The following is an 18,887-nucleotide window of genomic DNA, read 5'->3' as shown; positions in this document are numbered from 1 at the left end:
CTGCTGCAAAACACACTACAACTTGGCCAGCAATTGTAACATTTATGATACACCAGTAAAAATAATTACTCTGTGTCTAATATGTAACATTCAGAAACATAATACAAGTAGTGGATCACAAGAGAGTCCAATCTTTCTATGAGGGCAATCACTGGGTGTATTAAAAAAGAAAAGAAAAAGAAAATCTATATCCCATATACATATGCCTGTGGAACTTAATTCATCCCCCCTTGGATGTATTTATCACGATAGAGTCTTTAATTTTATAATCACATAATACTTTTTTCTGTATGACCCCTGCCTAAAACAGTGCACAGAGTGCATGGTATTTGACTAATGAGCATCTCAATAATTTGTTTAATTTTTCTTCAACTGTTTGCCCCCTGCCATATTTATTGCATACTATTCAAACCTTGCTCTGAACATAGAATGATTCATTTACTTTTGGGCTTTTCTATGGCACCCATCATTACAGTATCTCAGGGCTTCACAAACATTAATTTATCTATACAACACCCAAGGCAGATGAGGTTATATGATTATCCCCATTTTACAGAAGAAGAACTGAGGCACACAGATTTTAGCTCAAAGTTTCTACTAATTTTGGATGTCCAATCGGAGATGTCTAGGACGTGATTTTAAAAAGTACTTAGTGTTATAAAGCATTTCTATATTCAAGCACAGCATTCATTGGATTTCAGCTGTAGTTGTGAGTGCTCAGCACTCCTGCAGTTCAGGCCCCAGGGTCTCAAGTCAGGCCCCCAAAAATGAGGAACATACAATTAGTGACCACAATGAAACATTTGGTTAAATTGACATACCTAGCATCACATATATACTCTGTGGCAGAGGTAGGGATAGAATCCAGTTTTTCAGGGCAGCATTCAGTTATCTTAATCATGAGACTATCCTTTCTTTTCCTGCAATCACCTGCTTCATTCATTATATACCTTCCAACTTCTGCAAGCGTCCTATAGACAACAGATTATTTCCTTCCCTCTCTTCATCCCTTCTGAATCCTGATTCATCCTAGAGCAGGTCCATCTTGTGCAGTGAATGAGGCAGGGTGCCCATAGGGAAAAAAAGGTGATCTTGTAATTAAAGACTATATCTTAATGCCTATGCACAAAAGGGCCAAATTCAGGTTGCACAGACAACCTTAATTACCACATTTCCTATATTTTGAGTGCTTATTTTTTCCCCTTCAAAACCTTAATGTTCTTTTAATGTGTTGTGTGTGTGTAATTTTGTAGCATATTGAAAAAGACCTCTGAAATTCCTTCATGTGGCTTCATTTTTGAAACCCACAAGATTCATCAGTAGGCTTGAGATCTTTCACTCCACCACATGGACATCTACCATTTGAGTTAATGGAATAACTGACAGAGGATGATAACCTACTACTGCTATGTGGACTAGCATTACAGAAGGAAGAGACACGCACTTTGCCAGTGGGTTTCATAGAAAACTGCTGACAGCAAAGGAATGGTGACTCAGGAATCTTGGGTTCCATTCTAGACTCTGGAGGATGATAGTCTATTGGTCACAGACCCTTCTGTCTGTTACCCCATCACCTCCAGCCAGTTCCATTCCTGTCTCTCTGCCATCCCTGGCTCCAACTAATTTCAGTCTCCACTCCTCGTCCCAGTCTTTATGACCAACCAACCCTTGTCTCCCTCTATGGGCTCCTTGTCTGAGTCCCAAATTCTCCCTGACTCCCATCCCACACGCCCACTCAGTCTCAGTCTCCTTGCCCAGCATTTCCCATTTACCCCCCTCTCAACTATCCAATCTGTCTCTCCTGCCACTCCTACATTCCAGTCCCAGTCCCCATTTCCATCCCCTGGAATGGGCTCCAATCTACATTTCCTCTCTGTCCTTTCACAAGCTCCTTGTCTCAGTCCCCTAACTAAAAAAGATTCTTAGTTCCTTGTCTCAATGTCTGCCTAGCCAGTGCTGGCTCTCTTTCTCTCCATACTCTGGTTCTTTGTCAGATCTGTCTCTCTTCCCTTCCACACTGATTTCCAGCCTCAGTCCCCTTATCTTTTCTCTTCCAGTTTCCTCTCTTCATTGCCAAAATTAATGTCCCCATCCAAAGCATGGGGGTGCTAAAGTTTCTCAAATGAAAGGTAGGCAGAATATATTTTTTTTAAACACTGGGAAAAAAACCAACAAACAAACAAACCAAACAAAGCCACCTTATTTTTCCTTAACCTCACTCCTGGCATGGGCAATTTCAGCCCAAATGGTTAAGCTTTGGCAAACTTATAAATGACTGACAGACAACCCGAATAACATGTGACGCTAACAGTCACCTATAACATAGTGATCTAGTAATACTCCACCTCTTGTTCTAGATACACAAGCTGTCACATTTGCTGTCATATGTTTGAAATGGCACCAAATTAACCAGAACTTCCATTGAACTCAGTGGATCTTAAGTCTCAGGAAATTGTACATGCAATTGCATATGCTAAAATATATGTGCAATTGTATGGCTAATTTACTGGTGCAATTAGTGCATTTGCACTGATAGCACATGTAAATAAAATAACTATTTATAAGATTTACAGGTCAGCTGAGTGTGCAACCATGGCAAGTATGCATTCACATGCAGTAATTGTGTATATAAGTAAGGCACACAGTTAGTCCAAATTTCCAGGAAAATGTGTGTGTATTACAATAAACACCATAGGCTTGAACAGAACTCATATCCCCTGGTTTTACACCAGTGCAATTCCTTTTCCTTCATGGGAATTAACCATGATTTATGAATCAGAATCTAGCTCTATAAATTTACATAAGAACATGGGAATGGCCATAGTGGGTCAGACCAATGGTCCATCTAACGCAGTATCCTGTCTTCCAACAGTGACCAGTGCCAAGTGTTTCAGAGGGGAATTAATAGAATAGGCAATCATCAAGTGATCCATCTCCTGTCACCCTTTTCCAGCTTCTGCCAAACAGAGGGTAGGGACATTTCAGAGCATGGTTTTGCATCCTGGCTAATAGCCATTTATGGACCTATCCTCCATGAACTTAGCTTGGCCTCTTTTAACCCCGTTATAGTCTTGGTCTTCTGGCAAAGAGTTTCACAGGTTGACAGTGCGCTGTGTGAAGAAACACTTCCTTCTCTTCATTTTAAACCTGATCCCTTTTAATTTCATTTGGTGACCCCTAGTTCTCGTGTTATGAGAAGGAGTAAATAATACTTCCTCATTTACTTTCTCCACACCGGTATGATTTTATAGACCTGTCATATACCCCCTTAGTTTTCTATTTTCCAAGATGAAAAGGCCCAGTCTTATTAATCTCTCCTCATGGAAGCTGTTCCATACCCCTAATCATTTTGTTGTCCTTTTCTGTGCTTTTCCCAATTCTAATAGATCTTTTTTGAGATGGGGTGACTAGATCATCACGCAGTATTCAAGATGTGGGTGTACCATGGATTTATAAAAAGCCAATACGATATTTTCTGTCTTATCTATCCCTTTCCTAATGATTCACAACATTCTGTTAGCTTTTCTTATTGCCGCTGCACACTGAGTGGATGTTTTCAGAGAACTATCCACAATGACTCCGAGATCTCTTTCTTGAGTGGTAACAGTTAATTTAGACCCCATCATTTTATATGTATAGTTAGGATTATGTTTCCTAATCTGCATTACACTTTGCACTTATCAAAATTTCATTTAATCTGCCAGTTTGTTGCCCAGTCACCCAGGTTTGTGAGATCCCTTTGTAACTCTTCACAGTCTGCTTTGGACTTAACTGTCTTGAGTAGTTTTGTATGATCTGTAAATTTTGCCACCTCACTGTTTACCCCTTTTTCCAGATCATTTATGAATATGTTGAACAATACTGGTCCCAGTATAGGCCACTGGGGGACACCACTATTTACCTCTCTCCATTCTTTAAACTGACCATTTATTCCTACCCTTTGTTTCCTATCTTTTAACCAGTTACTGATCCAGGAGAGAACCTTCCCTCTTATCCCATGACCATTTCCTTTGATTAAGAGCCTTTGGTGAGGAACCCTGTCAAAGGCTTTGTGAAAAATCTAAGTACACTATATCCACTGGATCACCGTTGTCCACATGCTTGTTGACCTCCACAGAGAATCCTAGTAGATTGGTGAAGTATGATTTCTCTTTACATAAACCATGTGGACTCTTTCCCAATAAATAGTGTTCATGCAGGTGTCTGATAATTCTGTTCTTTACTATAGTTTCAAGCAATTTGCCTGGAACTTAAGTTAGATTTACCATCCTGTAATTGCCCAGATCACGTCTGGAGTTCTTTTTAAAAATTGCAGTCACATTAGCTATCCTCCAGTCAACTGATACAGAAGCTGATTTAAATGATAGGTTACATAGCACAGTTAGTAGTTCTGCAATTTCACATTTGAGTTCCTTCAGAACTCTTGGGTGGGTACCATCTGGTCCTGGTGACTTATTACTGTTTAATTTATCAATTTGTTCCAAAACATTCTCTAATGACACCTCACTCTGGGACAGTCCCTCAGATTTGTCATCTAAAAAGAATGGCTCAGGTGTGGGAATCTCCCTCACATCCTAGACCCTGAAGAGTAATTCAGAGAATTTATTTAGTTTCTCCACAATGACCTGATCTTCCTTGAGTGCTTTTTTGGCATCTCAGTCATCCACTGGCGGCCCAACTGGTTGTTTAGCGTACTTCCTGCTTCTTATGTACTTAAAAATTTTTTGCTGTTACTTTTTGAATATTTGGCTAGTTGTTCTTCAAATTCTTTTGTGGTCTTCTTAATTATATTTTGACACTTTACTTGCCAGAGTTTATGCTCTATTCTGTTTTCCTCAGTAGGATTAACTTCCACTTTTTAAAGGATGCCTTTTTGCCTCTAACTGCGTCTTTTACTTTGTTGTTTAGCCACGGTGGCAGTTCTTTGGTCCTCTTACTATGTTTTTTAATTTGGGGTATACATTTAAATTCAGCTTCTATTGTGGTGTCTTAAAAAGTTTCCATGCAGCTTGCAGAGATTTCACTTTTGGCACTGTACCTTTAAATTTCTGTTTAAATAAATTCCTCATCTTTGTGTAGTTCCATTTTGTTTTACTTCTTTGCTTAGCCACAGTGGCACTCTTTTATTCCTCTATGTTTTTTAATTTGTGGTATACAGTTACATTGATTTAAGGAGATGGCCCCAAATCAGAAATTCGTATCCAAACCTTCTGTTCAAATACAATCGAGTTTTAAACTTCCCTGGTCCTTCTTTTGCAGGCCAAAGAGGTTCTGCAAACCCAAAGTTACAGCACAGCCATTTTGGCCTATCTCTGGCACCTGTGGTATATAGTTCCTTCTGGAACACAGCAGATTTCATATCATTTTCAATATAGTCAGTATATGCCATCCCGTCACTTCTTTATATGTGGAGCACAATAGGATTTAATATATGGGAAATTGACCCCAAATTTAGTTCATGCCATGTCCCTTCATAGTTTAAGGTAAAGGGGCATAACTGATTCCAAGAGGCTTTTCATACAATTTGTTCTAATTTTTTAAACCTTAAAACAGATTCTCCAGGGTCACAAAGTACCTTGTTTCACACTAATAAATCACCTGTATAGCCAAGGAAATACACATGTGGACCAAAGACATGGGAAAGTTTTGTATTGGAAATAGCAGAAAACAGGGGAAAGGAGAAGTGGTTGTGATACGTTTGGGAGATTTTTTACAAAGCATAAAGATATAACATGATGCTGTCAATATTTGCTGGGGTAGAGAATTAGGAAGCCTAATCTTGCTGCTCCAGGTGTAATGTCACTTCCAGTTCTTCTCATAAGAGCAGGGAAAGGGCAATATCATAAACCTCTTCTGCCTGGGGTCGGTAGCACTCATGACTAAGACAAAGCGTATCATCATATTTTATTGTTCTCATTCAGGAAAGCTTCCATCCATTCAGAATAGCACTTAAGCACAACTTTAACCATGTGTTCAAGTCCCATTGAATATTGATACTTTCCTTAACCACAGTCCAAAACTGCTACTTTACTGCTTGCAGGTTGCCGAAGAGACACAACTGTCCCCAACGCAGCTGCTAAATCTCCAATTTTTCACAACCTAGATATGCATTTTCAATACAAAAATCTACAGCATAATGAACACAGAAATTTTTTGGGTTAGTATAAAGTAAATTTACTTGAACAACAAGATAAAGGAATACCCAATGATAGAGTATTGATTGGACCGAAGCAGAGCAACGAGACACCAAGGGCTTTGGTGGGCAGTGCCATGGATCCCTGCTGCATAACTGAGGTAGAGCTGGATGAAATTTTCCAGCAGAACGTATTTCTGTTCTGAAAACATAATTGGATCAAACCTGAGACTTTATAGTTCAACATTACAATATTTCTACAGAATGATACTTAGCTCTTACATAGCACCTTTCAAAGTGCTTTGAAAAGGAAGTCAGCATTATGATGCCCATTTTAAAGATGGGGAATATGACACAGAGGGACGTGAAGTGACTTGCCCAAGGTCACCCAGGACAAGGGCAGGACAGGAATAGGGCCTTAGTCGCTTGAATTTCAGTCTAGGGCTTTATCCACGAGGCAACACTCCCTCATTACAAACAGAAACAGGAAACACTTTGGTTTAGAAAAGACGGGATAATATTTCAATCAGTAGTAGAGCAGACTATGTGCTACTGTTCCTGACAGATCATAAAACAAAGTAAAAATAAGGATTTAAAAACCGCAATAAAATTCAAAACAGAATTTCCCCAAAATCTGAAATGAAATTCCAAACATTTCTGAAACGGAAGTATCATTTTCAAAAAAAAAAAAAAAATGTCCACCCTCACCCCCTCCACAGAGGTATTTTTGTCAGAATTGACTTTTTTTTTTAAACCATGTTTAAAACTGGCATTTTTTGTTAACAACATTTTAGATGAAAATTTTTCCAACCAGCCGTAATTGTTTAGGGATCATCGGGCAAGCCAAGAGATATTTTGGAGTCTTTGAAAACTCATCAAGGCACAGAGGATGTCCAGCTGGAATCTGTACCTTAAGGAGGGACAAAGGGGCTTTTGCTGCACGGACACGCAAAGGTAGGCCAAGTGCCCTGCTTGTAGACTGCATGGTATATTTGTCCCCAGAGAAGCTTGCTGGAAGAGATTTATTGTTTGAGGCTTTTAGCCTCAAGCTTAATTTTTAAAACTATGTATTTCCCTAGAAACAGAATAGTTCCATTTAAAAGTCACAGCTGCCCTGAAGCTCTGCTTAGAAGATTACCTCAAATTTCATTTAATAACAGGCTTGGAACTTGAGGCAAATTATTTATTACAATAGACTGAAAGCAATATTTGTGTCTGTTTCCCCCCCGTTGTCATCAGAGGTGCTAAAAGTACTCAAAAATGAAAAATAAAAATAAAAAAAAGATACGTTATATTGTTTGCATTCTTCCAACAAAGGGGTTTTTAAAACCCTTGTGCTCAATTTGATATATAGTTCAGACTACCCCGTTAATACAAACCCAAGATAAAAGGCAAAACTTGGTTATCCCAGTTTACCAGGCAAATATTCTGTTACTATGACATTAAAATAGGATTCTGCAATATAGTTTTGCTTTTGCAATACTGCTGCCAGACTGTGGGCAGAAGACTGATGCAAAGAATTCATTTAGTTTCTCCACAATAGCCTTATCTTCCTTGAGTGCTCCTTTAGCATCTCGATTATCCAATGGCCCCAACACAACAAAACTAAATGAAACAGCCTCCTGAAAACCCACAAGGGGGAATTAAAACAACAACAAATGCCAGCCATTGATGTACACAAACCAGCACTCCACTCACCTTTCCCGCTCTCAAAACCTGGGGGAGGGGGCAGTGAGATAGGTTTTGTAGTGTGTCCTGTAGATCATCGGATTGGGCTATTTCATCCAGGGCCATTTTAGGCCTTCGTAGGCCCCCCGACTGAAATAACTAACTTGATTTTAAGCTATTAATAAATAGTTTTTAAAATAAAAAAAAAAAGATATATAATTTCTTTTTTCATAGGCCCTGAAAGTTTCATAGGCCCTAGGCACTGTTCCTATTGTGCCTAATGGATAATACGGCCCTGATTTCATCTGACGTGGCTATGGGGGACAAGTTCCAAAACTAAGACCCTTTCCCTTCAAGGTGATTTCCCCAAGAGCAATTTTTTCTTGCTCTCTTTTAAACCTGGTTAGCTAATACCTCTGTTAACCTCAGCTGCAGTATGCCAAACGGGGATTGGCCACTTAAACAGGCAGGTCCCAACCCATTTAGGGCTTTATAGGTCAAAACTGACCCTCTGCTTGCAAGTCAGTAGCAAACCAGTGCAGTCAATGAGTACTAATATCATGTGACTGCAGTGAGAAATGCCACATGACAAGCTGTGTGCTGGTGAGAGGCATTGATGGAGGTGATGTTATTAAAGCTGCTATGTGCTGGGGAGTAGCCAGTGCCTCTAAGAGAAAAGATCTTGTAAGACAGAACCAGTGATTGTGTCAATAAATTGTTGTTTTAATTCATTAGTAATGTTAACTGATTAGCATTTGTTCCACCTTTAATCCTTTCAATTCATTACCAAATTTTGGATAAACATTGTGTCTCAGATTTTGCAGGGGGAAAAAGTACAGGGATAACTGAATAACCTGGTTTGCACAGGCAGGTCCCACCATTGCATTGCAGATTAGGCAACTCACTATATAAATTACTAATCATATTTATTTGCATGGGTAATTGTTTAACTCAAGTACACAATTAGGGTAATTGCAGATGGAAATAAGACATAAATTTTGCACATGCATTTATACAAGTTTTCAAAAAAATCTGGCTTGTCACAAGCTCCATAACTTTCTGGTGCACCTTTCTTTGTCTGCAAACTCTGTCTCTTCTGTGTCTTGAAATAGTTACTAATTCATTATTATCACTGACATTTCCTGCAATTTCATGTGTTTCCCTAGTGCTGGCTGTTTCCTTAGGTTTCATTATTATCAAACAGCTCTGCTCTGATAGACTGCTGATCCTCATCTTCATATTGATTAATTTCATTTTCAAATGCATCATCCTGATTTTCAACATCTTCAGCACAGTCTTCTCACAATGAGTCATTTGCAAGACAGGTTTTCATTATTAGAGTCAAATACGGGGTAGGAATGTATTGGACTAACTTCAGGTACAGAACCAAATTCTGTTCTCAATTAGACCATTGCAAACTGGAATAAGCCCATTGAATTTAATGGAGTTACTCCACATTTTCAAGGGTGTAAATGACAGCTGAATCTGATCCATAATGGTTGTTTCTCCATGTCACTTCGCTGTCTCTTGAAAGTGATATGCCAGTCATACTTCGGCTTTATCATTATCAATGTAATTAAAAAGCAATTTATTTCTTTGGATTAATTTAAACAAGAGCCATTTTATTATGTTTATCTTGGACATCTAAAATTTTTAATCATTAAATATTACAAAGTTGGCTGAATAAATCTTTAATGTAATCAGATTTGTTTAAATTAAAAATGTATTGATAATCCCAAATAGTTTCATATTTACTTGAAACACCATATTATAACCTTTACCCTCTCCTCTCCACCACTCATAGTCAGTTCTACTTTGCAACTATATGGCTTGTGAAATGCCATCCTTATCTAATATGATGCACAGTTTGCTATATGTACTAATACAGGCACTTGGGATTTATAGTACTGCATCAGACCATCGGTCTATCAAACTGAGTTTAGCAACAGAAGGAAGATACCACCCCAATCCCAGGTAACAGACCTAGCCATGCAATGCTATCGAAAGGGGAGAGAATTTATCCCCTATGCCCTTCCAACATCTAGAAGCATGAGAAGAAGTTGCCCTCACTTTAATGTTCATAATTACAGAAGTTATTTTAGGTTGTAAAGTTACCAGGCCTAATTTTAAAATCCAGCTTCCAGCCCAGATTTTCAGCTGGTATAAATCAATTTAAATCAACTGTAGTCCCTGGAACTATGCTGATTTACACCAGCTGATGATCTGGCCCAGTGTGTTTAACCCCAACCTTCCTGAGGTTCATTATATCCATTCATAAATGAATCAGCAAATATAGAAGGCAATGGCCCTGGTTTGTCTGGGTCCAGTCTGAGCAGCAGCTACATCTTCTCTAATTTGCTCCACACCTGACCGGTCAGTTTCCCCTCCCTTCCCTGAACTTTGGCTGTTCCTCCTTCCTCAGCAACAGCAGGTGCCAGCATACTTTGTAGAAAGTAGGAAAGGGGGCTCATTCAGGGGCAGAGAAGTCATAGAGAAAGGACAGAAGGGGGATACACAGAATCTTCTGGATGAGATGAGCGGAGCCATTTGGGGGATAACTTGGGACTGTCCTGGGAAGCAGTGGCTCTGAACAAGATTTGGGGGCCATGCTGCATAATGAGCTGAACATGAGCTCCCAGGGCAATATTATAGCCAAAAGGGCTAATGCGATCCTTGGATGCATAAAAAAGGCAATCTTGAGTAGGAGTAGAGAGGTTATTTTAACTCCGTATTTGGCACTAGTGCAACTGCTGCTGGAATGGTACAGCATTCACTATTTTCACACGGAAGGCTGGGCATTTGTGTAGTAGGAACCCCTTGCAAAAACTGCCCTGTATTTATGCCCTGAATAGAAAAACAAGTTTGTAAGAGGCTGGATCTTCAGCAATTCCTTCACCCACTCTGTGTTGTGATGATCCATGTTTTTGCACAGATCTGTAGTTATTACTATGCTCTCCATAAGACTTTCAGAAAGATCTCCAGTCTTGCAGGCAAGCACAAAAGCTACTAATATAAATATTTGCAATACTATCATATGCTGGGGAGCCTTGAATGATGAACTATTCAATAATTTGCAGCCCACTAGCTGTGGGTGCTGTTTCCATTATGAGCGAGAGAATGTGATAGTGTGACAGAAAGCAGGTTTTACACAGTGCTAAGTATGGTTTTCTGTCAGTTCAGTACAAAATACTACAATGTATTTATTCTACCAGCACCTCTAGTAAGACAGGAATAAGTAAATCAGAGTCACCGAGTGGACTGGCTCTTGTGAGTTATGAAAGTGAGGGTAACAAATTTGAATTTACAACGCATGCCCTTTAGCTAAATTAGAGATTTGTATCAGTGATTTTGGTTTTATTAAAATGCATATTAACATCCATAAAAGAAAAGTTGTTATTCCAAAGACACTTCCCAGCGTTGCATAATCAGGACTCATATGGCATTATTCACCAATGACAGAATGGTTGCTGACTTCCTTTCTTAGTAAATAAGCATAATTTTAAAGTGGGCAAACTGTTTTAAAGTATATTATGTAATATAATATAGGCAATTTTCAGTTCCTTACATAACAGACTGAACTTAATATTATTGACATGGTAAAAGTTAAATCTAATCAAACCTTTTGAAATGGCAATAAATCATATATGCCTCCTGGGTCCAGGCTGAATAATCCAGTCCATGCTGGTAGTGAGTGGGCATATTTATTGTCTGGTGCCTATGTAAAGTGAACTTGTTGATATCAGGCCAATTCTTAGTGGACAAGGGTTCAGAAGATGGAAACCATGGTCGCAAGTGGACTCTTAGTTCTCAGTCTCAGAAGAGGTACTAAGGGTATGGAGTTTTAGCTTTCCTTGTACCTCTGGAAGCAAACTCTCCAGGTTAGGAATGAAGCACACGTTGGCAGTGTGGGGATTCTTGCACCACCACTGCCCTTGGTTTGGAATAAAATTAGGGTTTCATTTGCCAGTCCAGCAGTTGGAATCAGCACTCACATTGCAAGAAAATTTACAGAATAATTAGATAAGCCTAATTGGGTGTTTGCTGTGTGTAGAACTTGGGATCATGTATAATCATGTGACTCCTGCTTCTTCAGCAAGGGTAGCTAAAAAATCACTGAGTTGAGACTAGGGACCTATTATTCCCTGCAGAGTAATTCACAAGGTACAGCTGATGGGTGACTTTAAAAAAAAAAAGTCCTATCCATGCAACGGTAGGGAAATTGATATAGATGGCAAAACATGAGGTTTGCCATTCTCAAATTGCATAGATTTCACATATAAATAGTTCCTTAGTCACATCTTGAGGGAAGTGTGGTTATTCCAAAGCATCTTAAGGGTACCCTATTACATACTGGGGAAATGTGCTTCCACTGATGGGGAAATATGGCTCTAGACGGAAGGGTAGTAAGAAATTTTAAGTCTCAGTTTGGAACTAGAGCTCTGCCAAACTGTGCAAGGACCTTCGTGAGTGAAAATCTCTCACTGGACTGGCATTAAAATGAGTGTAGCCACATTTGATGTATCACACATTCCCTTGGGACCATTGCACAAAATGGATAAAGAACAGCATAGTTTATAACTACACTTGTTACATTTATGCAAGTCAGAATCTGCACTGGTGTAAATCTATTGATTTATACAAGGTCTGGCTGGGAAACAACAATTCTGTTTTGAATTTGGCCACATCTTGATAATGACTCTGGAAATTTGTAAGCAATTCACAGATCAATTGCCCCACACTTTGCAGTATCAAATCTCCAGAAATATGCATTGAATTTTCTTGGCCAATAGACGCTATTTAATTGCACTTAGCACATGGTGATTTGTGGGATATAAAATAAGAGGGTAAGATCCTCAGATGTTGCCATTGTCTTCAAAGGAATTACACTGACTTACATAAGCTTTGAAAGAATGAGGTTTGGCATATCTTATCTCTGAGAAGATCGAGGGGCGTGGAGATAAGTTGTGTAACTGCTTTCCATTGAAATACAAAAGATGTATTAAAATGGCATGCAGAAAATTAAATCTGCTTGGTTGGTGGCAATTTGCCTTTTGCCTTCAAGTTCTCAAGAATAGCAGAAAATAAAAACTATAACTGGCCGATGGTGAAATAATGTGACACCAAGTAACTGAAGCCAAAAATTTCTTAGTCCAAACTAATGCTTTAGTCCCCTAACTCACAGTGTTATGGGGTGAGAATCCCATACTATACAAGATATAGATGGACATCTCAGTCATAATTTTGCATTTCCTGGGTCAGAAAATGCCAGTTTATTTAAATGCCTTTGTAAAAAAAAAAACAACCTGCACTTTTTGAGAGGTTTATTAAGAGAGGTTATTAAGAGAGGTTTATTATTTGAGAGACCAGAATTGCTCCGTATCAGGCAAATACATATTTACTAGAGGTAGTCAGAACATTTTTGACTAAATGTTTTTTCATCAAAATATGCTGTTTTGTTGAAACCAAAACATTTTGCAGAGATTATAGATTTTGACAACATTTTCTGAGGTCCAGGGTTGACTCTTCAGTCATTTCAAGAGAGAGGGAAAAAGACATCTGAATTGAACTCCTGACTCTTTTAATCTGAAAACAGACATTTTGACATGAAATGGAATTGTCATTCTCTGACCAGCTCTAATATTTACCGGTGTGTGTGTGTGTATCGGTCTATATACTGTATAGAGGCATTTTTATAGATATTGGGTCAACAGCAAGTGACATGGAAAGTAGCAACCAATCTCAACTCTATCCACCCACAAACTTAGGAAGTGAAAGCAGACATTGTATCCCATTGAAAAAAAACAGGTGAACTTTAAATAGGCAGAATGATAGTTACCTAAATTGGAATTTGGACAATCAATTAGGCTAAAACTACTGCAAGTGTCATGGGAATTTTAATAAGTACAAGCGGAGAAGCCATCCACTTTTACATCCCATCTAAAATGGCATGTCAAGTAGCACTATATCATTAGTTCCATACGGGCTCAGAGGGAAGTACACCATCTACTGACCTACAACCACCATTGTTTTAGCATGCTGGGTTTTCTTTGGAGGTCTTCCATTCAAATACTGACTAGGCCCTCATTAGGACCTGATCCAAATCCACTGAAGTAAATGCAAAGACTCTGAAAGACTGTAATAAACGTTGGATCAGTAAATGAAATTTGCCATGACTGCTGTCCAAAGTGGTATAGCTGAAGTACAATTTACTTCTCTGCACAGTCAGACACACCACCAGCATTGAGATCCACTGTAAGATCCCACAATGGGATTCTCAAAAATGCTGCATTTTGAAAGATATATCATATATATGATACAAACATGATTTTCCAGGCAAGTCATGTTGGTGCCTTCAGACTCAAATTTTATATGATGGATTCAACTCAGAGCAAATTTTTGCGACTAAATTATAAACCAGAAAGCTGTATTTTATAATGGAAATGCTGATACAAGCTTAACTAGAACAGCAAGAACAGTGACATAAACTATAAGAATAAAAGTGAATCATAAAGGAGTTAAGGTTTGATTACTTTAAAATACCTGGGTTTGGAGTTTTGATTCAGACACTGGGGTTTTTTAATTACTTCCCATAACCTAGAGATACTTTTGGACAGCTAATGTCTGGGGAATTAGATCAAAGATCTCTTTTGTAATTTCAGACTATGATAGCAAGGTATTGTATGGTCTCCTACTAGCATAAAATACATGAGACTTTGAAGGCTGTTTTGTCTACTTGTAAATAACAGTGTGAAATGGAACATGCAATTAAAAATAAACTCTTTTCCTAAATTTGAACAAACCAAAATTGAGAGTTGTAGGGAAAAAAGAAAAAGCCTCCCAGGATTTCAAAGATGCCTGGTAGGAATATTTCTTAATTGAGCCATGCTTCAGAGCTGCATGGAATTGTTCCTATTAAAAATTAAATAAGAACAGCAGAGAAGAACATGGGAGCTTTTGAGAGATTAGAGCTATTTGAGATTTACTTAAAAGGTTTTTATTAGACTTTGTGGGTTCTCTCACATATAAAAACCTCACCTACACAAAACAGATGGCACCTTCGCTTTTCAAGCTCTTTCTAACAAAGATCACAACTCAGCTGATGTTAAAAAGGAGCATTTTTTTCCCTGTGACTCCAGTAAAGTGATATTGTACATGTCGAAATAATGTTTTTCCCCGTTTGCTAAATAATCATCATGTTTTTAACTTATGTTTCATTTTCAACTTATATTTCCTCTTGTTGTTTCCTATTTTAACTAATTGAGAGCCATACTGCTTAGGTGGGTACCTCACTGGTGGCTTGTTTTTTTGTCCATGAACAACATACAATCTATGTGGTGTGCTCAGGAGCGCACACAGCATGAGTGGGCTTTCATTGAATGCATACGGTACATCACAACATCCAGCAGGGACCCAGAGTAACTCGTCAACAGCCGAAGTAGTTTGCTGTAGGGTGAATGTGGTGGAGTTATGTGATATATGGTTCAGAGATTTTTGCTGAAAAGTTAACTACGCTGGAGATACATCAATTTCCTGGAGAGAAACACTGTTGGGTTGCTGTATGTTTCCTAAACATACCACCTGGTATCTTATTTTTAATCTGCCCGTAAGATAGCAAATGAAACTTTAAGAATTGTCAGATGGGTACAAAAATGATCTCGGTTCTTTGGCTTCCATCTGCACTAACCCTGACTTTGCAATGCACCTTATGTATCATGCAAAGCCTTCAAATATTGGCAGGCTTTTTGGGATTTCACAAATGAAACACTTAATACTTCAGGGCAACCTGAGGAGCTTTGCTGAGCTTTGTTCACATTACAATGTTTCTAGCTCATACAAGTTGGCTCACAGACAGATTTCCCATTAGGTTTTTATCAAAATCTCAATTGACACATCCCTAGCCCATTCTCCTCTTTGGGAAGCTACTTAAGTTTTAAAGGGAGCTAATCCTGATTCCCGCATCGCTATCAATGAGTTTGGGGAGTGTCGCAAAAGGCTACTGAATGAGGCTAAATGTAGGCTGCCTCTGCAGAATGTGTAAAACAGGGATGCTAATCACAATATCCAGTACTATAGTACAAATAGTACTGTACTCCAGAGATGTGTTGTTGCTTACTTTGTAATAAAGTGTACAATTCTTGACCTTCTTCCCCACACGTGCACACATACCCTAGACACTAGAAGAGAGCCAATTTAAAAAAAATATAATTCAAACAACATCAAGGAGTTAATTTCATTTACCCCAAAAGACATAGGTCATAAGTCTCTGATAACCAGAGCTACTTTCTGCTGCTTAGATTATGGAGACTCCTATCACCCACAGAACCTGAGGTGGTACACTGCTGCTATGCCTCTTCATAGCCACAGACATAGGAGATGTGGCTGTGGAAAAGGGGACATAGCTGGCCATCCCTGTACTTAGTTGATCCCTGGATGCTGTAACAATTCTGTTAGTAGACACCCAAAATTAGAGCACTCTTCCAGCTACTCTAATTTATGCTGGAAATTGGCCAGGCCTCCTGATGTCCCCAGGATCACAGATATCCCCCATGCTTCTTGATCATACTAGACAATCAGGGCCATATAAATCCTAGTGTTGTGGCAAAGGGAGGATGAAATACTTTCTCTTTCAAAATCCCCAGACCAGCAATAAATAAATGATTAGAGAAAGCACGTATCAAAACAAGAATGGCTACTTCTGTGCCCTGTTCTTCTGAGAATGATGAATCAATGTTTTTGGTATGTCTGTGTTTTGCAAAGACTAAAGTTGAGAAGAAATTTTGCAATGAATAATTTAATCTAGGAGTTTGGACTCTTTCTACTTATGCAACATCCACCAGCAGATCGTGGGTTTTTTTGACTTTATTGTTATTTGAATTTTGAGTGGTATTGCTTAGTTGATAAGAAAAACATACAATAATCCAAAACACAGATAGTCAAATATATAAATAAAATGAAAGGGAAAGGCTAATAACAGAAGAAAACTCAGGCTGATAGTAGACAACAAGTTAGATATAGGCTTACAATGCAATTCAGTGGGAAGCAGGGGATAAAAGCTGGATTACACACATGGAAACAACAGATCAGAGACCAAGGACCCGATAAACCTGCTCAATATGGCAATGTCTATATAGACTTGGGTGTCTCAGTACCAGACAAATACTGACAAATTGAAGGGAAAAGCAACCAAGTTGTTGCTGGGTTGAATGATTAACTGTATGAAGAAAGATTTGAAGAATTTATTTCTAAATATGTATAGTGTGGCCAAAGGACAGATGAGTTAGGAGTGATAGGATAATCCTCTACAAGTATTTGATGTGGGTAAAGGCCAAGAAGGGACAGGAAATACTGAACTTGGTCTAAAGGGATATAACTAAGAATAATGGAAACAGTAGGCTTAGTATTAGGAAACATTTGTTAACTGTAAAATCTATTAGATTTTGGAATGGTCTCCCAAGTGAAACAGTAGAGTCCTCATCCTGTGCAAACTTAACTGGACTAAACAATAGAGAAGATTCCTCCTCGTATGTCAGGAGGTAGCCAAGATGGCTTAATCAGAAAATGAGTCTGAGCCATGAAGTTTAGCTCCATTCCCAAATTCCCCTACAATTCATGAATGGTTGCATCCAGAATTTTGGTTCGGCTCATTATAAAGACAGAGACCAACTGCAACATTCTGATCCATATCCAAGCTCTCTCATGACTGGGGACAATCTCTATATATCTAGCCAGAATTTCCCTTCCGTAATCAATGCATTCCATGAAATTTTTGCCTTTTCCCCTCTGTATATTTATAGTACCTTTTTGATACAAGAGTCTGATTCATTGTTCCCATGGCCAAGAAATATAGGGCTAAATTCATTGCTGTCACATATGGGGGAAGCATATTGAAGTCAATGGAGCTGTGTCAGGTGACGAACTGGGCCTGTAGGGTGAAGCTTGGAACACCCAGGCAGATTGCCAAACATGATCAGAATGCATTGGGTCAAACCCTGTGTAATAACAAGGCCATTGAAGCCAATGGAATTTTCCCTGAGACGTGCTGTGTCAGACCTGCAGAATTTCACTCCTTGTTTCCAAAGCAGAGCAGTCAGATGCGAACACTCCTAGACAACTCACCCCAACATGAGAGCATTAACTTCTGACACCCTAGAATATATGCATCGCTGCTATTCTTCACGTGCTGCATTTTACTAGTACTTTCAGTATTGTATTCCTGCTCTCAGCATAACTGACATAATTATTGTTTTCAATGAAATCCACGATTTTCTTTATGCCGTCTATTTCTAGAGAGATAGAGATATGCAAGCTTACAGCACACACACACCTATCATATAATTATAATTCTCTCTCCCCCTCTCTTTCTCTATATTCTATAATTTGCTTTGTATCCTATAGGGATTTCATACTGCAATTGTAAGACTGCGGTATATGATATACACAAATCACTGTAGGTGAATGGGAATGGGCACAGCCAGAGCACACAGACCTCTGAATAAGTGTTGAAACTCATCTCCAACCTAAGGTTTGGTTTTATTGGTAACACAACAGTAACACAATATTACCACTAGCTTCCTCCCTGAATTTGGCTATTGCTGGGGTTTCCCCACAGGCCTTCCTCAACCTTAGCTTCTTCTGTGTCTCCTGAAGGGCACTGGAGTCCTGATCCTGCCTTTAAATCCTAAATGGAGTAAATGAGCCACACCTGCCACAGTGAATCACCAGGACTTTATCAGCTTTCTGCAGGGCTTTCATTCTTGCTGTCAGTGTGTGAGTCAACATTGGAGCCTTCTTATAGTAAACTACAGAGAATACAGGTAGGGCAGGAAAGCTATACATCCATTCAATTGATCTCTAGCGAGGCATCTGGTCTAGTGAGTAAAGCATAGGGGTAAGTTCTAGGAGCTTGTCGTAGACACACAGCCCTGGTAGAATTCTCTCTGGCCAGACACTCCCGAAACTGGTCTGTTTGGGATCCACCTTACTGGGCCCTATGTGCTTTTTAAGCCTTTTGAGGCTGAACAGAATCGAGGCACTGTCCATGGCTTGGACACACACTATACTTAATTTCCTGGCTCAGTTTCCTCAC

This window comes from Emydura macquarii, unplaced genomic scaffold, assembly GCF_026122565.2.
Source record: "Emydura macquarii macquarii isolate MOO-44397 ecotype Brisbane River unplaced genomic scaffold, CSIRO-AGI_Emac_v2 contig_1483, whole genome shotgun sequence".
NCBI lineage: Eukaryota > Metazoa > Chordata > Testudines > Chelidae > Emydura > Emydura macquarii.
The sequence above is the reverse complement of the archived record's forward strand: the minus strand, read 5'-3'. Positions refer to the sequence as shown.